General features: G+C 42.3%; 1 protein-coding gene across 1 annotated transcript in view; it reads right to left on the bottom strand.

Annotated features, from left to right (window-relative positions):
• The window catches only part of IL1RAPL2 (interleukin 1 receptor accessory protein-like 2), a 391,710-nt gene that overhangs the window by 209,920 nt on the left and 164,095 nt on the right, over positions 1–17,695 (bottom strand). The gene's annotated exons all lie outside the window — the stretch shown is intronic.

The raw sequence follows: 17,695 nt of genomic DNA, 5'->3' as shown, positions 1-17,695 counted from the left end.
AATACTCCTGGGAGCACATACCTACAGCAAACCCTCTTTGTGAAAGGGGAAGGAAGGTAAAACAGAGAGAGTGTGTTAGAACCAGGGGTATGAATCAGAAAGAACGAGATGCAGATGTCATACAAACTATGTTAAGGGAACTGCTGATAAAGAGTTCTTCAAAGATGAAGACACTTACTGTTGTATTTCTGTTAAAAATGAGAGTATCACAAATGCAATCATATTTTTTCATGTGTCACTTGTGAAATAAATGATATTTCACTGTGAAGTTGACAGTGGAAGAAATGCAATTAGAATTATTTGCATATTAAAGACATTATTATGTCTTCATTGTAAATATTTCCATCATGATGACTTTGAATAGCATCTTTGCAAACAGAAATAGAAATATCCTTATGCCAGATTTCACATAATCTGAAATCATGCTGTGTCAAGTTGTCAATTTTAAGAATTCTCCTAAGCCATTACAAATCTCATTTTAATCTCTCTAAAGACTCATCTGATTTTACATAATTGAAAATAACCACTGCTTGTAATGTGTTAATTTTGATATGCAGCAAATAACATGGTGCCAGAACTCTTCCAGCCAACCACTATTTTGAAAAGCTGTGCTAAGTTTTCAATCTCCAGACTGCCCAGGGCTGCATAAACCTTTACAATGCAATTTTTTGCTATTGTTTAATACTAAATATTCCAAAGTACGTCATCAAAATGATGAGAATTGAATTTTTTCCTCTTCCCTGGGACTGATCAGTGTGTCTTCAGCAAGAGAGATAAACAAATACAACCTCATTAACGAGCTACAAACTTGAGATAACAAAAAGCATCACTAATAGCCCAGTTGCTATTGGACTGCTTCTCTGTGTAGTAGCCTCCTGTTAGAAGAGATGAATCTACTCAGCAGGCATAAAGGACCCTGCACCACCAATAGAAGTATATGCTTCTATTCGCATATACTCAAAATAGCCTTGGCACTCTATAGAGCGCAGATAAAACACGTGAAGGATGGGAGGAATGACAGCAGTGTCCCACTAGACACAAACCAACAGACATGCAAATACAGGCGTGGACAGAGGGGACTGGGGTTACAACCCTCAGTCTCAAGAATATTCACGAACGTTCACTGCACATACATGTACATAAATCAAAAGAATATGGTGCAAGAAAGAGCGACTTTCAACCTGTTTTTGCAAACTTTACATTAATTAGGAAAGGATTTCTCAAACGCCCATGCATCTCCAAACTTTGTGCTGGTAAGACTATTTACTTCTAAATGACAAGTGTAGGCTGCATGCAAAATATTCTGAATTTTTGGTTCTCTAAATTACTGTTAACCCAACGTTATTCCTGCCTACCTTGGGTTTTTAAATGGAATTACATGTAGCCTGCAGCTTCAAATCTAAATGAAAAATGTAGCTCCAATTGAACCTTAAGGAAAAAAAGGCAAAAGTTAATGAGATTTAAATTAGTAACAGCCAAGGCTCTCCCTTAAAGAAAACATTATCGATTTTAAAGAGCTACCTAATGAAAAAGAATGGCACTCATTTAGACTTTGCATGAGCTACATTAGAGATTCATTTATAATAATAAATAAGGATGTGCTTTACAGTGCAATGAATCAGCAAAATTTATGTACATATTTTTATGAGTTAACTACACATTCCTTAAGCCTTTAATCACAGTTTTGGATGAATTGTTTATGTAGTAAAGAAATTACAGTTTCTAAGGCCCAGACCATCAAAGATAATTAAGTATCCATTCCCTATAAGAGTTGAACACCTACACAACTCCGGGGTTTATAATCTACTCTTCATTTGTAAAATGGAAATAGATACTGTTTCCCTTTATTCTTTATTAAACAATGCTTCTGCTTTAAGTTCAAGTAACTAATTATTGGAAAAATTCTCCTCCTATGAATGCTCTGCAGTTTTTATACAGTAAGTGCAAAAAATGAGTATTGCCAGGAGAGGATATATATGCACACTTTGTAAATTCCTTAATAGGTAGGAAATTTGTCAAGCTGCTGGTTTTCATATATTTTCATTCAAACACAATTTTATACAATCGCAAGATACTTCATCATATCAGTACAGTTCAGGAACAGAATATTGTGAACCTATGACATTTAAAAATGGAACGCCAGTGACCGTGCACAGGTAATTATCTGGTTGCATTTCGTCAGCTTACCAAATCCAGTTACTTCTCTGAGAACCGCGAAGAGAACAGATGAAGTCCAAGGTCCTCCAAGCAAGTTTCAAATTACTTCTATAACTAAACTACTTACACAAAAAGTAAGCATGCCTGGACCCAGTCCAAACAGAATTTCACCTCATAATTAATTAAAGCTCCAGACAAAACCTATCAGAACAAAAGGAACATTCAGTTCATTTACTAACATACCTGAAAGTGCTAAAACTTTAAACTCCGTAAGTGGTCAAATTCCCTCTAGCTCAGTTGCTGAAACCAAGCTTGCCTGGGGCAACCCCAAGCCCCCAGCCTGGTTCTCCAGCTCCCACTCTGGGAGGTATCTGCTCAGATTCACTGCTCAAGCCACAGAGCTGCTTAGAAGCATCTCAAAGGGCTGTCAAGGTGCTACATACCTTCACGTAATATTGATGACAAAAGGTACTGCGTAACTCCTGACAAACTCTAAAGACGCAATTTCTCCCACATACAGCAAAACCAGGAAGAAAGGTAACTACAATTCTCTCAATAAAGCAAGCAACACATTCTTACATCTCAAACTAAGCTTGTGTATGCCAAGACAATAAAGAACATGTAAAGGTCCCCCATACAGTACCAACAAGTACCACAATCCCAGTACAGCCCTGTTTTTGCAATGCAGTTCGCCAAGACATCATTTCACAGGGGAGATAATACTTGTCAAAGCATGTCTAAACTGTTGGACTTCGTTTTTGCTTTGTTAAAGCAAAAGATAGATTTGCAAAGAGATGCATTTATTTTTAATAAAAAACATTAATACACATTAATTTCACCTGCCGCAAGACTGTGCCTTGAAGACACTCTTTGAAGTAACTGAATAAAACTTAATCCATCTGTTTCACAGAAATAAGAATTACACCTGCCTATTTGTGAGCTGATTTACAGACTCCCGGCAGACCTCCCCCCTACCTTCAACATCCTGCTGTTGTCCACCTTCACATGATTTTGGTCATCTTATCCACATCATCATTACAATTCAGAGCAGTAGTGCAGCTTTGAATCAAATCCTACTCTTGTCCTCACTTACCTCTCTCAGTTCAATCCACAAAGTGGGTTTTGGTGTATAGAAACTACATTTCATCAGGAGGATATTACCTCGGAGGCTCCGCTGCAGGTACACATGCATGCACTCCCGCCCCGAATGGAGACAAACAGGTCCAAGTCAATGGCTGGACTTCCGATAGCTCCAAAGCAGACATGAGGTTGGGAGACATTCAATGCCAGGGATCAGCAGAACCCCAGGATTCAATCTGGTTTGAAGCAACCCCCCACAAACCACATACCATTTAGATGTGGACGCTTCTGCCCCAAATCCTTTGTTCTAACGATCTGCTCTTGCTGTACCAAATTATGTGCTAACATAGATCTAGCCCAGGGTGCCCTAAGATGGGACTTTCTATTAATTTTGAAAGTGATATGTTTCAGACTTCATGCACTAAAAGAAGAGCTCCCAGAGGCAAGCCAACCCTCAAATACATAATCTTTCGGTGGAGAGAAGGAAATTGTAATTGAAGTACACTAGGTTGGTTTTGTACTTTCCTCTTCCTTTCTTTAATTATTAAGTAAATTAGTAATTGTGAGCTCTGTGTTTGTTTTTGACTGTGGCATTCCCTAAGGCATGACAAAAAAAATTGAAACTGCGGGAATTGCATCCCTGAATGGATTTTAAGGGAAATAATTAATAAAATCTAGTCTATCATTGCTTGTTTCTCCAAACTATATATTCTAGTAATGTTCAATAAAATTCCTTGAAGATCAACCTAAGACAGTCCTTTCTACCCCACGCAAATATGACCAGAGTACCTTGTACATCGGCGAGATGGCACCATAGAAGAAACGTGATGGCTTAGGAGAGCGATGCAGATGGGAACGGTCACTTCTGTAACCCTAGCTCTGGTTTAGATCTAAGCCAAAGGGACTAAGAATTACCAGTGGACAGAGGGCATCAGCTGGCAGTTGAAACAGTCCTAAATTGAAGAATAACCTAAGCTAGATCTGAGGGAAGCAACAAACAGCTGTTACTCACCCTGCTGCCATAGTGATTTTCACATCAAAATAAGCCTAAATTTTAAAATGTTTCTCTTGCTTTTATTTGATTCCACTTTGTACCGCATTGTTTCTTTTCAGTCTTTTCATAGCTGATGCAGGGGTCACTTTCTGATGTGTTATGGATCACACGTCAAGAAACCCCGACTTAAAGCCTGCTTCCCAGCAAACCAGTTTGTACACAGCTCGGCCTCCTTTGGCTGTGTGCAGCCTTGTACTTCTTGTTAACATCCTCTAGTTTTAATTACCACTGCCTGCATTCAACAAAGAAAGCTTAGCACATCACCTCTGACTTCCAAACCTTTCACACGTAACAGGCTTCCACAAGCTTTTTTTTTTCCTTCCCTCCCTCCTTTCTTTTTTTCTTGTGTCTCCTACAGGTTGGGGTTTTTTGCATTGTTTCAATCTGCAGAGTTTAGGTTCGTATGCACTCTATACACCAGTAAAAACTTCAAAACTTGGACATTTAAAGTTTACCTTTCTCCCCAAGAGCCTTCAGATAAGCATTTGCTCTATTTTAAACATTCTAGTGGGAATTCCTACAAGCACCTTGCCCTTTCCTTTCTGCCTGCGGGAGGATTGCTGCTTTCATTGCAGGGAGACAACAACTAAAAATATTCTGGCCGTCCACACCCAAGCTTCCCTAGTGGAATGATGTACAAGAAAGATGGTATTTCTCTGGGCATGGAAAAGACGGTGTTCACAAAGAGGTTATGTCTGTAACTTTAACAAGTCTCCTTTGAGCTTTGACAAAAGTTTCATAGTCAGGTGAGACCAAGCGTTGTGCTCTGTAAGCTTCAAGCTGCAAATGAAAGAAGACCTCCTACAGAAAGTATCTGAAGACCATTTCTTCCAGCTTTGCCAAGGCCAGGCTTTCTCCGGTCTTACATCCCCCCAAATGGTGAAGGCTATCTTAGGATGGCCTTCTCAAGGAGACAAAGTTTCCTAAAGAGAGCAGAAATATTGAAGCTCCAAGGCAAGAAAACATTTTCATACACAGTAACTCTTTAAAAAGACACTATTCAGGCAGTTCCTGATGAAGGTAGTGGTAGTGAAGGGATCTGAACACAAATCTGCAGTCCACAGCTTTCACCGCGTGAGCATCCTGCTCATGACTTGCTCCGTCTCCAGGTTAAAAAAAAAAAAAAAAAAAAATCAAAATTAAACCTAGACTGCAATCATTACCCTTCCACATTATTTTCACCTCAGAGTTGTCAGAGTCCAAGAGCAGAGGCCACATTGTAGACTTACACCACAGACGTCTCTGCTAAGCCCCGAGCACTGAAGGACCCCCAAATTGTAAGAGTCCATTGCTAGAGCCCTCCTCTCAGGAGTTGTGTGCACCCAGCACCACTCCCGGGGCACCTCTCCCCATCAGCATCCCACACACACTCAAGCTTTTTTTTCATCTTGGCTCCCCACTTTTTCCCTACCAGCTTTTCCTTCTCAGTCTATGAACAAGAATATTCTAGCTGAACTTTCAACACCCCAGTCTGCTTCTGGAGACAGCTGGCTACACAAGTCTGCCCATTTATAACTATTTTTAAAATACAGATGGAGGGAGAGGCATTTAGATTAGAGGGGCTGGCTGAGGACTTAAACTGCACTGTAAAAAAAACCAAACAAACAAACCAAGAAGCTATAGCTAACCACCTCTGCATCATTTATCTCTTTTATTTCCTTAACAGCTATTGTGATTTCTGAATTTAGTTTTCCTTTTCATTTATAAAAGCCTGTTCCTGATCGTACCAAAATAACATTATTTTCTCCCTGGAAAGACCCGGTGCTGCCTTTCTTGACCTGTAACTTCCTTTCCACTCAGCCCCAGCTTTTACACAATACCTGCCCCAACAGCTCAGCAAGGAGATCTTGAGCATTTCTGTTTCTAAGGAGATGAGGTGAGGACCGCACGGGGAAGCGATGTGACTCAAATACCTGGCCCCAAACCATTCTGCAATGGACAGATGTCCGTAACATCATCATCAGAAGAGACACTATGCTGTGGGCTGGACTGCAGCTTTGACGGCGAGCCGGCCCGTACAGAGATAACAGTGCTGTCACCCACGCGTGAGCCAGCGAGGAATGTTTAGTGCCACATGGCCGCATCATGTTGAGAGTGATGTTCATTAAGGCAACAGTGTGGCACTTGCTTTTATTCTCAGAACAGACAAGAGCCCTAAAATCTCCAGGCTGTCAGTTCAGTAGGAAAGGAGAAACTTACTTATTTGGCCAATTTCTTCACACTGTTTTTTATTTGTATTTTAAAGCTTTCATCCCCAAATCACATCAAAGGCCCAGCATCACTGTCTGTCCCTTAAAAAAACAGTAACTGGATTCCACCTGCACCTGCAGTGCATTGTATCCCATGAACTTATAGCTCAAAAAAGGTGAAGTTTTTCTACAAGCGCTATAAAAGATCCTTCATGCTACAGTGGAAAATCACTGATCTGCATATTTCATGTAGCGAGTGGGTGAGCCAGCTGTGGTACAAACCTTCCACAGAGCTGGGATGCTTTGCAGGACTCCAGGCAACTGTTCATAGATCCCACAGAGTCAATTTTATGGTTCAGGGCAAAGGTTGCCAAAAATTTTACTTGTGGCCACACTTGAATGGGTGGCTGCTGTATCTCCGCATTTATCATGGTGGAGTTCAAGGGCTGCAAGCCAGGTCTTCACATTTCACAGCAAGCTATTTGCAAAACTTTGCTTCCATTTGAGAGCAGGAGGGAACCTAATAAGCATCACCAATTGCTCTCACTATCCCATCAGACCGCAGCACCAGTGAGCGTGAAGCGGTGGCTTGTCTCAGCTGTCAGCGGTTCCCGGCCGTGCCCTGCAGGTTCGCCGCTGCCCCCAACGGCTTGCTTCTCCTCCGACCTGTGCTGCCCTCGCCTGTGCTTCAGAGCAAGCAAGGAAAAAAATGAGTCTTTTAAAAAAATCACTTTTTAAAAGGAAATGTACACCTGAAGTGACTTGTGACCCTTCATTGCCTTTTTTTCACCTTGGCTCAGTTAAAGTATATGACAGTGGTCAGGCAGTGCCAGGAGCCAGTGTAAAGGGACACATAAAAGCCAGATTCCAGAACATTACAGTAACTGGCAAGATACTTACTCCTACTTTTCCCACTTTTTTTTTCTTTTACTTCCTGCAAGAATTACCTAAGAGCAGCGACTGGGAGATCATTCCTTCCCAGGACAGGCAGCCAAGGGGCAGGGGGCCCTGGCAAGTTCCTCTGCAACAGGTTTGGGAGGGAATGTGAATCTCTGAATTGTGCAGACAGTGAGCCCCACTCAGCAGAGTGCTCTGGCCATGCTGTGCCTACCTCCAGAGCAGGGCACTGTGGGGGCAAAAATCCTCCTTTGGAGGACCCAGTCTCCCCAAAGGCCCTTCAGAGGACTGGTGCTGGCAAAGGGAAACATCAGTGCAGACAACCCTCCCTTTAATTGTCTTCTTTCCAGCGGCAGGGTGCAGGTATGACTAGGAGGGCACTCAGCAGGACCTCAAAGCAGCATCGCCACTGCAAACGCATGCTGCCTCTTAGCTGAGCCGCCCGGGTCCCGCTGCACGGCCCCGGCAGCCTGTGGGCACGCACAGCACTGAGGAAGCTGCATGCCCCCGAGCAACGCCCCAAGGGAAGGTGCAGTCTCAAGGGAGACAAAGAGATACTGAGCCTCATAGGAGAGCACCAGACCACACACATGTGCATTTCAGATCCGCATTGCAAGCTGTTAAACCTGCCGCAGCTCTGCCTCAAAATGCCCATGCTGCGCTTAAAAAGAGCCGAGCCTGGGACTGCTGCCAAGGCACTGGGCTGCAGCAGGTCCGGCACCGTCTGCACCACGTCCCCGCACACCTCGTCACCACGGGCCACACTAAGCAAGGGGGACGGCTGAGGCTTCCCCTCCTCAGACGCAGAGCAATCTCCGTGCATGGGCTTGATGATTCACAGCTCGAGCACAGTGCAAGGCTGGTCCTGCGTAGCGGCACTGACCCATGAGCAGCCAGTGGTTAAATGGGCTCCTTCTGCTTGCCGAAGCAGAGAAAAGCCTACAGGGACTCTGCTCACTAACCTCCCGCAGCAGCCATCACGCAGTCCCTCCGCATGCTCTGATCAATATTTAAATAACAGTGACAGTGTTAAGAGGCCCTCCCCCACGCACTGATATGGTGCCTCCAGCCATCCCATCTGGCCAAGGTCTGAAGGAAAAAGAAAAGATGAGCCTTGTACTGTGTCTTGAAGGTCAGTAGGCTCAGGCATGTTTGAAAGTTTAACTAAGGCTTTGTGGCAGGTCATCTCCCTATTTCCTGATGTGGAAACAATTTTATTTAATACTTCATTGAAATAACAGACCGTTGCATAATACCCCCGACAACAGTCTTCAGTGCAAATCTGCCACCCCAGACAGGTAAAGCTCTGCCGCAGTGTAATTAACAGACTGTGAATTAAAAGCTCTGTAACGTCCACCCAAAGCTGTGACACCCATCCCTTCCCTTTCTGCATCAAAGCTGAAGCAAAGCAGCCGGACACTGCACCGAGGCGCTGCCTGCTGCCCTGCCGTGACCAGCCTGTGACCACTCAGACCTGCAGCCTCCCCCAGAAAACCTCAGCAGGTCACCTCAGGCATGTACGTCTGCTCGCTCCCACTCACACTGCTTCATCCGTAGTTACCTAAAAGGTGCAGTACATTACCAATGACACTGCTAATGCAGTTTCCACTGTGAGGCACAATATGGCTTTTCCAAGAGCAGAGGTGGGAAATTGTGTTATGATAAAAAATTATGCTAGCTGCTCCGAGACACCGCGGCTCAGGGGCTTCCCGAGTAATTACAATGGGGGCAAAGTGCCTTTCCCTCTCAACACACAACAAAAGGCAGCGTCAAACACATACCGCACTCTGCCCACGGCTCAACCGCTGCAGGAGCACCACACCTCCTGTGTCCCTTCAGCCTGCGACACCCGGCATGCAGGCAAGCGGAAAGGAGTACCCCACTGCAGTCTTTAAAACAGGAACGTGTCAGGTCGTTCCTTGCTCCTAATTCTGACCCCCTTGCTGGTCCTTACTTACTGTCTTCTAATTTTCCTGATTTCTGAGGTAGCACTTGCTTACACACAGAGAATCTCTGTCACCTCTTCAAGAATAAGACAGTTTGGGCTAAAGAGAAGGTCACTGCCACACACCAGGGAGAACACAGACACTTTGGGATACAGCAGGTGGTGTCTGTTTGGTCACCTTTCAGAAGAGGGGGCAGGAAAAGCAGAGAGAACACAAGTAAAAAGTGTTTCCCAAACACAGTTTTGTCCAATAAATCACACCAGAAGTTTAAAAAGAAAAAAAAAGTGACCACTCTTCATTCAAATTTCACTGCCTGAATTTCACCTCGGAATTGCTTCCAGTTTGAACAAAGCCCTTGGTAAAAGCCCACAGTGTGCGGTGACTTGAAACATCCAATGTCAAGCTGCTGAAGACTTTGGAAAAATTCCTCTCCGAGACACCAACAGCAGCGGCGGGCAGGGAACAGTGCGACTCACTGCGACCGTCCCGGGACACCAGCCCTACAGCCACCTGCACTTCTGTCCAGCAAAATCACTGGGGCTGGGCCACAGCATAAATGGCAAAGCCAAAGAGATGCTAAAAAGCAGCGGGGAGGGAAGGGGAGGGGAGGACACTTCACTCAGATTAAAGGTTCAACTTCTGTTTTAAAGACAACTTTGAAGTAAGGCAGGTGCTAAAAATCTGTGGATGACTCAGAGTTTGTTTCTCGGAGAATGGCCACTTCCCAGGATTCTCTGCCCACCAGACACAGAGGCAGAACTCAGCAGCCAGACAGGCAATACACAATTAACTGAGAGTATTCTCAACCACATTTATATTTTTACTCTGCTCATCAAATAGAGTCAGAAATTAGATTTTTCCATCAAAGTATTCAACTACTACTTTTCTTATTGCAGGCCAGCAGAAAGTACGTACGAGGAGTCACATTAGGTTTGTCAATCTTGATCAGTGTTCACTGACTGCAAAGAAGTAAGAGTTTGGTAAGGCAGAAATTGGAGCCAGTCACTAATTACAGAGCAAGATCCACATTTTTAAGGCGGATGGCTCTAGCTTTAAAGAACTGAAGGGCAAGCAGCTTGTGGGAAGCCCTGCAGATTCCCATCAGCTCGAGGCACAGCAGCATTGCCAGATACGAAGTCCAGACATGGATCTAAATGTCTCCAAAGATCTGATGTTTGCCTCCAGCTTTAACGCCTGGGGTGGGTTTCGAGGTTCCCAGCAGTCTGACTGTGCAGATGGAACTATTATTTCCTAATCAGAAAGTCTAACCGCAGCTTGCAACTGGCAAGCAGGTCCTGCTACCCTTCTGTAGGAACGATTATGACCTTCCAGATACTGCACTGATTCCAGCATTAACATTTTTTACACTTCCCTGTCACAACAAAAAAAAACCATGCCCGCATTATCTGAATACAGACACTCGTGGGAGCGAGCATTAAGCAGACTTCCATGAGGTAACACAGATTCAAACAGATGGACAGACCCTGGTTTTTAAGCTGTACCATTCCATGGGGTTTCCTTTAGCCAATTTGATCACCTCCAAGGAAAGGAAGCTTTACACCTGATGCATCTGTGCTGAAAGACCCCCTGCCTTTAAAACGACTTTTCTGAGTGTTATTGGAAACAACAACATTAAGATAATGGCAAGACTGGCAGTGAGAAATTCACAGGGGATGCAAAATAAATGAAATCAATTAGTATTATAAATACAGGCTGAGTTTCACGTGTCTCACATGTCAATTTTTCATACTGAACTTTCGAGACTTTATTATTAACAGGTTTGTTTTGGCAAAAGCTATAAAAAAAGAACAGAAAAACCCAACAGTGCTATTTTAAACTTGTGCCATCACACTGCAGTTTACATAACTGCAAATAAAATGGAAGAATATTTTCATGAGCCATCAAATGGCTCTGCTAATACCCAGAGGCCTTTACTGAAACAAAAATTTTGAACAAGCCTGCTTCACAGCAAGCCCAATTTTGATTTTTCCAATTAAACAAAGAACAATGCATACCCATATATGAAAGTGGATGAGCTCTGTTCAAGTATCAGCTCTGGTGGAACGTACATTAACCGAACGCATCGGTTTTGAGGTCAGCTGTCGTTCTTTCCAAATTGCTCCCTGAGCAGATCACAGAGCAGATGGAAAAGGCCAGTTTGACATGACTCTTTGGCTTAATTATAGCATTACTAAGACAGCATATGGAGTTGGTATGTACTGTAGAATTTTATACAATAACTTTATTTCTCATAAATTCAGTGATCTGCTTCATTTGCTTTTACTTGCTCTTCAGCATGTACATTCACTGCAATTGAGTTATTCTTACCTGTGCATTACTAGGTCAAGCTTTCTTAGCAAGTACAAGAGCTGTAAATCCACATTAATGTTCAAAGAATCACAGAATTTAAATTCTATATCAAGTACAAGATCCTTTCCAAGCCATCAGAATTTAAACTGATTCACTGTTTTCAGCGCTATTTGTGTCAGTTCCCCCGAGTTATCCTGTGATTGCTCAAAGACGAGCAATGCCAGACTGGTCTAGTGACAAAAAGGCTTTGTAGTACATGGACTAACACCCCCCCAAAGAATCATCTCATGCCTGACCATATGCACGAGCCGCTCACAGCACAGTGCTATGCAAAGATAGCAAAAATAGGTCCAGCAGGAAGAGCAGAACAGATAAAATCCCAAAACACACTACCTGGAAGCATGGTAGTATCTTAGCATAGCACTGCTCCATTTCGGTATCCTTGGTTTACAGAAATCACTGCGGTGTTCAAACCTGCAAAGTAACCACCTATCAACAAGATTTAAATTCTTGACACCGATCTTCTGCTGGAAATTTTTTAGGAAAGGTGAACACCAAATAAAATTGATAACTGTTGTTCTGGTCCTCTAAATACCGCAGTTATGTAGGTTTTCATAACAGTTACTTATGCCAACAGTTCCACTTGCAACACTGATAAACTGTTCAAGGTTCAGACAGGATATCAGGGTGTGTTGTAGGTGCTGACATAAAACAAGATAAAATAATAAATAAGATAAAATAAGAGAACCACCTGCCGTCGTGGAAAGGCATACTTTAACTGGACTGCAACGATCACTAAAATTCCTCCAAGGTTTCTTATTGCATAGCGGGTGCTTTGCAGCACTGGGTTGTACAGAATCCTGTATCACTGCCAAATGGATCAAAACCAGGAAGCAGGAAAATCCAGCTCCTGCTTGATTATTTTAATACCCTTCACCTGTTTTCCTAAAAGGAGGAAACGGGAAAAAGACAGGGCTGTCAAATTGTGAGAGAAAGTGGTTCATTTCCACTGCTGCCTTCCTAAACAGTTCAGCTTCTTCCCGCAGGGCAGGAATGAAAGGAGGCAGCTGTTTGAAATTAGGAAGGGGGAAAAAAAAACCACCACCACCAAAGAAAACTGTTAGGTTTCTATGATTTCTAAATAGAACTTTCAGGAAAAAGCTTCATTTTGTCGTGAAATTAAAAAGCAAACAAAGACTTGCTTGTAAAAATGTCACCTCTGAAGACCAATTTTTGAACAAGGTGATGTCATTTTTAATCACCTCTCTGCTCTTAGCTGTAATAGAAAAGACTTCTAATGCAGCAACTTGCCCTGACAAAGCAGACTGTTAAACCTCCCATTGAGAACCTCTTTCCAAAGCTCACTTAGGACCCCATAACATCTTTGACACCTTTTGTTCTTCACCTTTCTTAAAGACAAATCCAACTCAAACTCAAAAATAAGGGTGGAAAAAGACAAAAGAACATCGCACCAAAAATGTAAGTTTTGAAAAATTCTCACTGCCTAAAACATTAAAATGCCTGATTTAAGAGGCTGCTTTCTCACACTGCCACGTTAACAAATGATCACCATGAACCTGAAGTTTAACTACTTATATTTATAATCTTAGTGAAAATAGATGGATGGTGGTTAATGGCTCTTCATTCGTTTCCTGGGCAAGAAACAGGCCCTCCTTCACCAACTGGCAAGAAGGTATAAGCTCTCTGAGGTGCCATGGAGTCTGTCTGCAGATGCTCTCAATTCCTTCTCAGTGTTTTCAGTGCACCTCACCTCTAGAACCCACTGCAGACCAGACAGTCTGGCAAGTAATGGGATCTGAATCCACAGCAAGCATAGCCCTGCTGCAAAGAGCAACCAGGATCAAGTACCACTGACAGAAGAATATCAAACAGGGAAAGAAAATGAGGAACGAGTGCGGAGGAATCAAATGAGCAGTTATGGATGCTCCTCACAAGGCACTCTCTCTGTCTCACTTGATTCTTGCTGCACTCAGCCTCAAATGCATTTAAGCCTGCAATTTAATATTTTCTCCAACCCTGGTAAGAAAAAAAGAAATTCCTCCTGTATCATTATAATTCAGAAACACAGAAACGTCCCTTCTTGATTTTTTTGACAAAGCAAAGGTCGATTTCGGCTGTTCCTTCTGTATCTACTCTGGTATCCATGGAATCCGTGCATAATGCTGGAGTTACTATTATCCCACACAAAGAAAGCTGCAATTCTGTCTTAAAAGCGTAATGACCAAAGCTAACAGTTGCTTGTGGCAATCGCAAAAACCATGACCTCTGACTTCTGTCCTGACACAACCCAGAATTGTAGTTTCAAGACTTACGTTTTTGTTAAGAGAGGGGATGTGGAGCTCCTATCTTCTGGGTCCCAGCAGGAGTAGCCTTTGGACTCAAAACAACTGGTCCTATCTTAGCCGCCATCTCAACCCCCAAATCTCATGACAGCAACAAATTCCCTGTAACTCCAGCCACCTGTGACCTGGTATTGAAACTCAAATCCAAAAATGCCCGAACTTTTGAAGGTACTACTTACTCAGTGTTGTAACTTTGATCCATTTTTATGTTTCCACTAAGATTCATGTGACTTACATTAATATAGTTTAGGGTTATGGGGGGGCGGGAGGGGAGAAGAAATTGAGATATTTATGGCTGGGGTCTTTAAAAGATTTAGGCAACCAAATGCCATTTGGAATTCTGAGCTTACAAAATCCGGTGCTATATACAGAGAGCTGCACTCCACCCTCACAAGATCATACATTTCAGCATTCTTAGTACATGAATATTTTAGCTATATTTTTAACATCCAGTATTTAATATTATAAAATTAGTTCACTCTGTAATGCTTGTTGACATAAAAAAAATGCTGTGTTCATGTGAGGGTTATCAAACTTTCATATACAAAACCTAGAAGGTTTCTCATTCACATTTCTCTTGGAATAATTTGAAATCAGCCTGTTACTATCCAAATGGCTTTGCACAATGAAGTACATATCTGAAAGACAAACAAGAGCCACTCATTAACAAAACACAACAGCAGTAAACCTTCAGTTAGCTGCAAGCACCACAAGTTACAAACACACCTTCCAGAAGCGATCCCCCACACCATTACTCCCCAAGGGCAAATGGAAACTTGAAAGAGGTCTCCTAAGAGGTGCTTTTACAATCACAGCACAAAAGCACCTATGAAAGGCGATTTTTCCTGCTGGTGTATCTCCCAAGAGAAAATAATTCCTCCTTCATCTTGGGAACACAGAACAGACTTTCAGATAACCTAAAATAGAAATTATTTTGGGCTATTTAAGCAAGAAAAATATATTGCTTCTACCTAACATCTAGCTGTTACAATTAGAAGCCAAAGAGCATTTTCACTACGATGAACTTTCAAGGCAAAATTGGAATGTTTCAACTTGACAAATATAAAAAACCATAGAGGGAAAAAGTGCACACCTAGGTTTTAAATTATGTTTTAGATAACTCAATTTGACACTTCAAAATACAGAATTTAGCTTGTGCTGCATCCTTCACAACAAGGAAGACAGGCTGCACAGGATATAAAAGATGAAGTTATCTGCTCTGCTACTACAGGCAGGACCTGTTACCTCCTTACGCATGGCCTAAATTAAATTGTCCTACAAGAACTTGGTTATTGGTACAAAAGGTAAAACCGAACCTTATCTCTCAACAGAAATATTTACACAGAAACTGGGGCCAGCTCTCCAAACCAGGCCACTTTGGTTTATGTGGAACAGCACAGAGTGGAGTCCCCGGCAGTGGTCTGCAGGTGAGCTCAGCAGTGCCTGGTCTGCTGCGTGGTCCCCTCGTGGGGGTGACCTGGGCAGCAGTGACAGAGGTAGCCAGGCAAAAGCAACCTGTGATGCCCAAGGTCCGCCTCATGGATAGAATAAAGGTGTTGCAACGCAGATACTACAGGGGTGAAGACCATGCAAAAAAGACAGAGGAAAGATGCCAATGCGATGGTATGACTGAACACGCAACCAGCGGAGTCATAACAAGATTCTCCACTGAATCGTTAAATGCAATATTCCTGAAGTCTCTAACATTTTCAATGCCTATTTAAAAAGTAAATATGTAAATAAACAAAAAAGCAGCAAGCTGGATTTAACTGACATATAACACAAGATAAACTTTGTTCAGGTAAGAAATTCCCAAAGCAATATCCTTAACTTAGAAAACCACACACAGTTCAATAAAACCCAAAGGAGTATTTTTAATGAGAAAAAATGTGTAGTCAATAGCCTCATCTTAAAAGAGTCTTTTCTGGGGCGGAGCAGGAAACAGAAAAGAAACTTTGGTCATATCCAGCATTTGTCACAGAATCAGTTTAAACATAATTAATGGTTTTCCTGCAGGCAGAGATTCCTCCAGGTACACTGTCAACAGACTAATTTAACCTGCTCCAGACTCCAAGGATAACAGAATTCCTGGGGAAAATGCAAAAAGAATTCTGTAACTGCAGTGTTATCATGCATAAAGAACAGTTCATGTATAGAGTAACTATATTTCAGATATTTCTTTCTTATCATAAACTCCGGCTCACAGGCACTGGAACTCTACAAAGCGGCATCAGAAGCAGCAACTGAGGTGCATGCTCCTGGGGAATTCAGAGAAATGGTTTTCTAAAACTATCTCCTCCTCTTTAGATATGAAATGATATTCTCAGAGACTACCCACTGATCTATGCAACTGGGAAAGCAGTGAGCAGAGAAGCAGGACAAATAAATAAAATAACCCTCTTCAACTTCTTACATGTCTTCAACAGAGATTAAAACCTTTCTAGACTAAGATTATCAGAAAAAAATGCAGTTTCTTTTGAAGAGTTGTTAGGATAAAATTTAATTTCTGGATCTTAGTCCAGTTTCCATTGGGAACAGGAAGACACTAAATAGTACTACAGAATTACTGCCAGTTAAAGCAACAGTTCAAATGTTATACCTATCCCAAATACAGGCTCAACTCCTCGCTCGCAGTGACTTGACCTAAGGAATATGCATATGAACACAGAGATGCCATCAGCTCACCTCATTCAACATCCGTTGAACAAACAGTTAATAAATTTCCCAGCTGCTCTTTAGAAAAAAGATCATAGTCAAAGCCTCCTAGTGAAAAAGATAAGTATCTAGATAACTTACTTAAATGTCAATCATCAACTCTCTCAATTTTCTACCCTACTTCCACGGAAGCCAAGGGGAGCTTGCTCTTGCCACCAAGACGATGCCTTGCCCAGGTTGGAGATGCTTTGGAGCTGTCAGCCCACACTCTCGCTCTCAGCTCTCTGTGTAGGTTATGCAGAAGACAAGCACATTATTGAGGCTGGCTCAGTATTAGCAAAAACCTTCACAGCTGGAAAAAGTTTATTAGGAGAAAATCACCACAAATAGGTTGGCATTACATTAATCTTTTGGATAAAGTTTGATTTTCCCCATTTTTACATTATGCAAATTATAGTCTGTGTAAATCTTAAGCCATGATAACCTAAGATGAATAATAATTTAGACACCTCTCCTAATTAAAACTACATGTCATCTGATTTCTGTCCATACTAAATCATCCAGCGAATCTTCCCTTCTCCCTATTACTCACAAACTGAGGGATGAAATTTTGCATCTTAGTTTGGTCCAGAGATGAAGTTGGTCAGATTACATTGGATATAAGGGGACAGTTGAGGATGGCTGTATCACCAGTCAAAAGATCTCCCACTGTCGTCACTTAACTGAAGATCTAAGGTCACAGAACTTCAAACTTTCCTGATCAAGCAAGGAAAAAGGTTTTTTTTTTTGCTCCCACTTAGGACATGGGTCCTTCCTACCATGGAAAAGAAAAATCTAACAATAAAATACTGACGCAGAATTCAGTTTGAAAGAGTATATGATTGTATGCACAAAGTCAACAACCTCTGGAAAAAACACACAGAGACAAATGGTTAGCAGATTAGCAAATGTGACGCCCATCTACAAGAAGGGCCAGAAGGAGGATCCGGGGAACTACAGGCTGGTCAGCCTGACCTCGGTGCCGGGGAAGGTTATGGAGCGGTT

This window comes from Pygoscelis adeliae, unplaced genomic scaffold (assembly GCF_000699105.1).
Source record: "Pygoscelis adeliae isolate BGI_AS28 unplaced genomic scaffold, ASM69910v1 Scaffold100, whole genome shotgun sequence".
Taxonomy (NCBI): domain Eukaryota; kingdom Metazoa; phylum Chordata; class Aves; order Sphenisciformes; family Spheniscidae; genus Pygoscelis; species Pygoscelis adeliae.
Note: the sequence above shows the minus strand (reverse complement) of the source record. Positions and strands in the feature narration are given on the sequence as shown.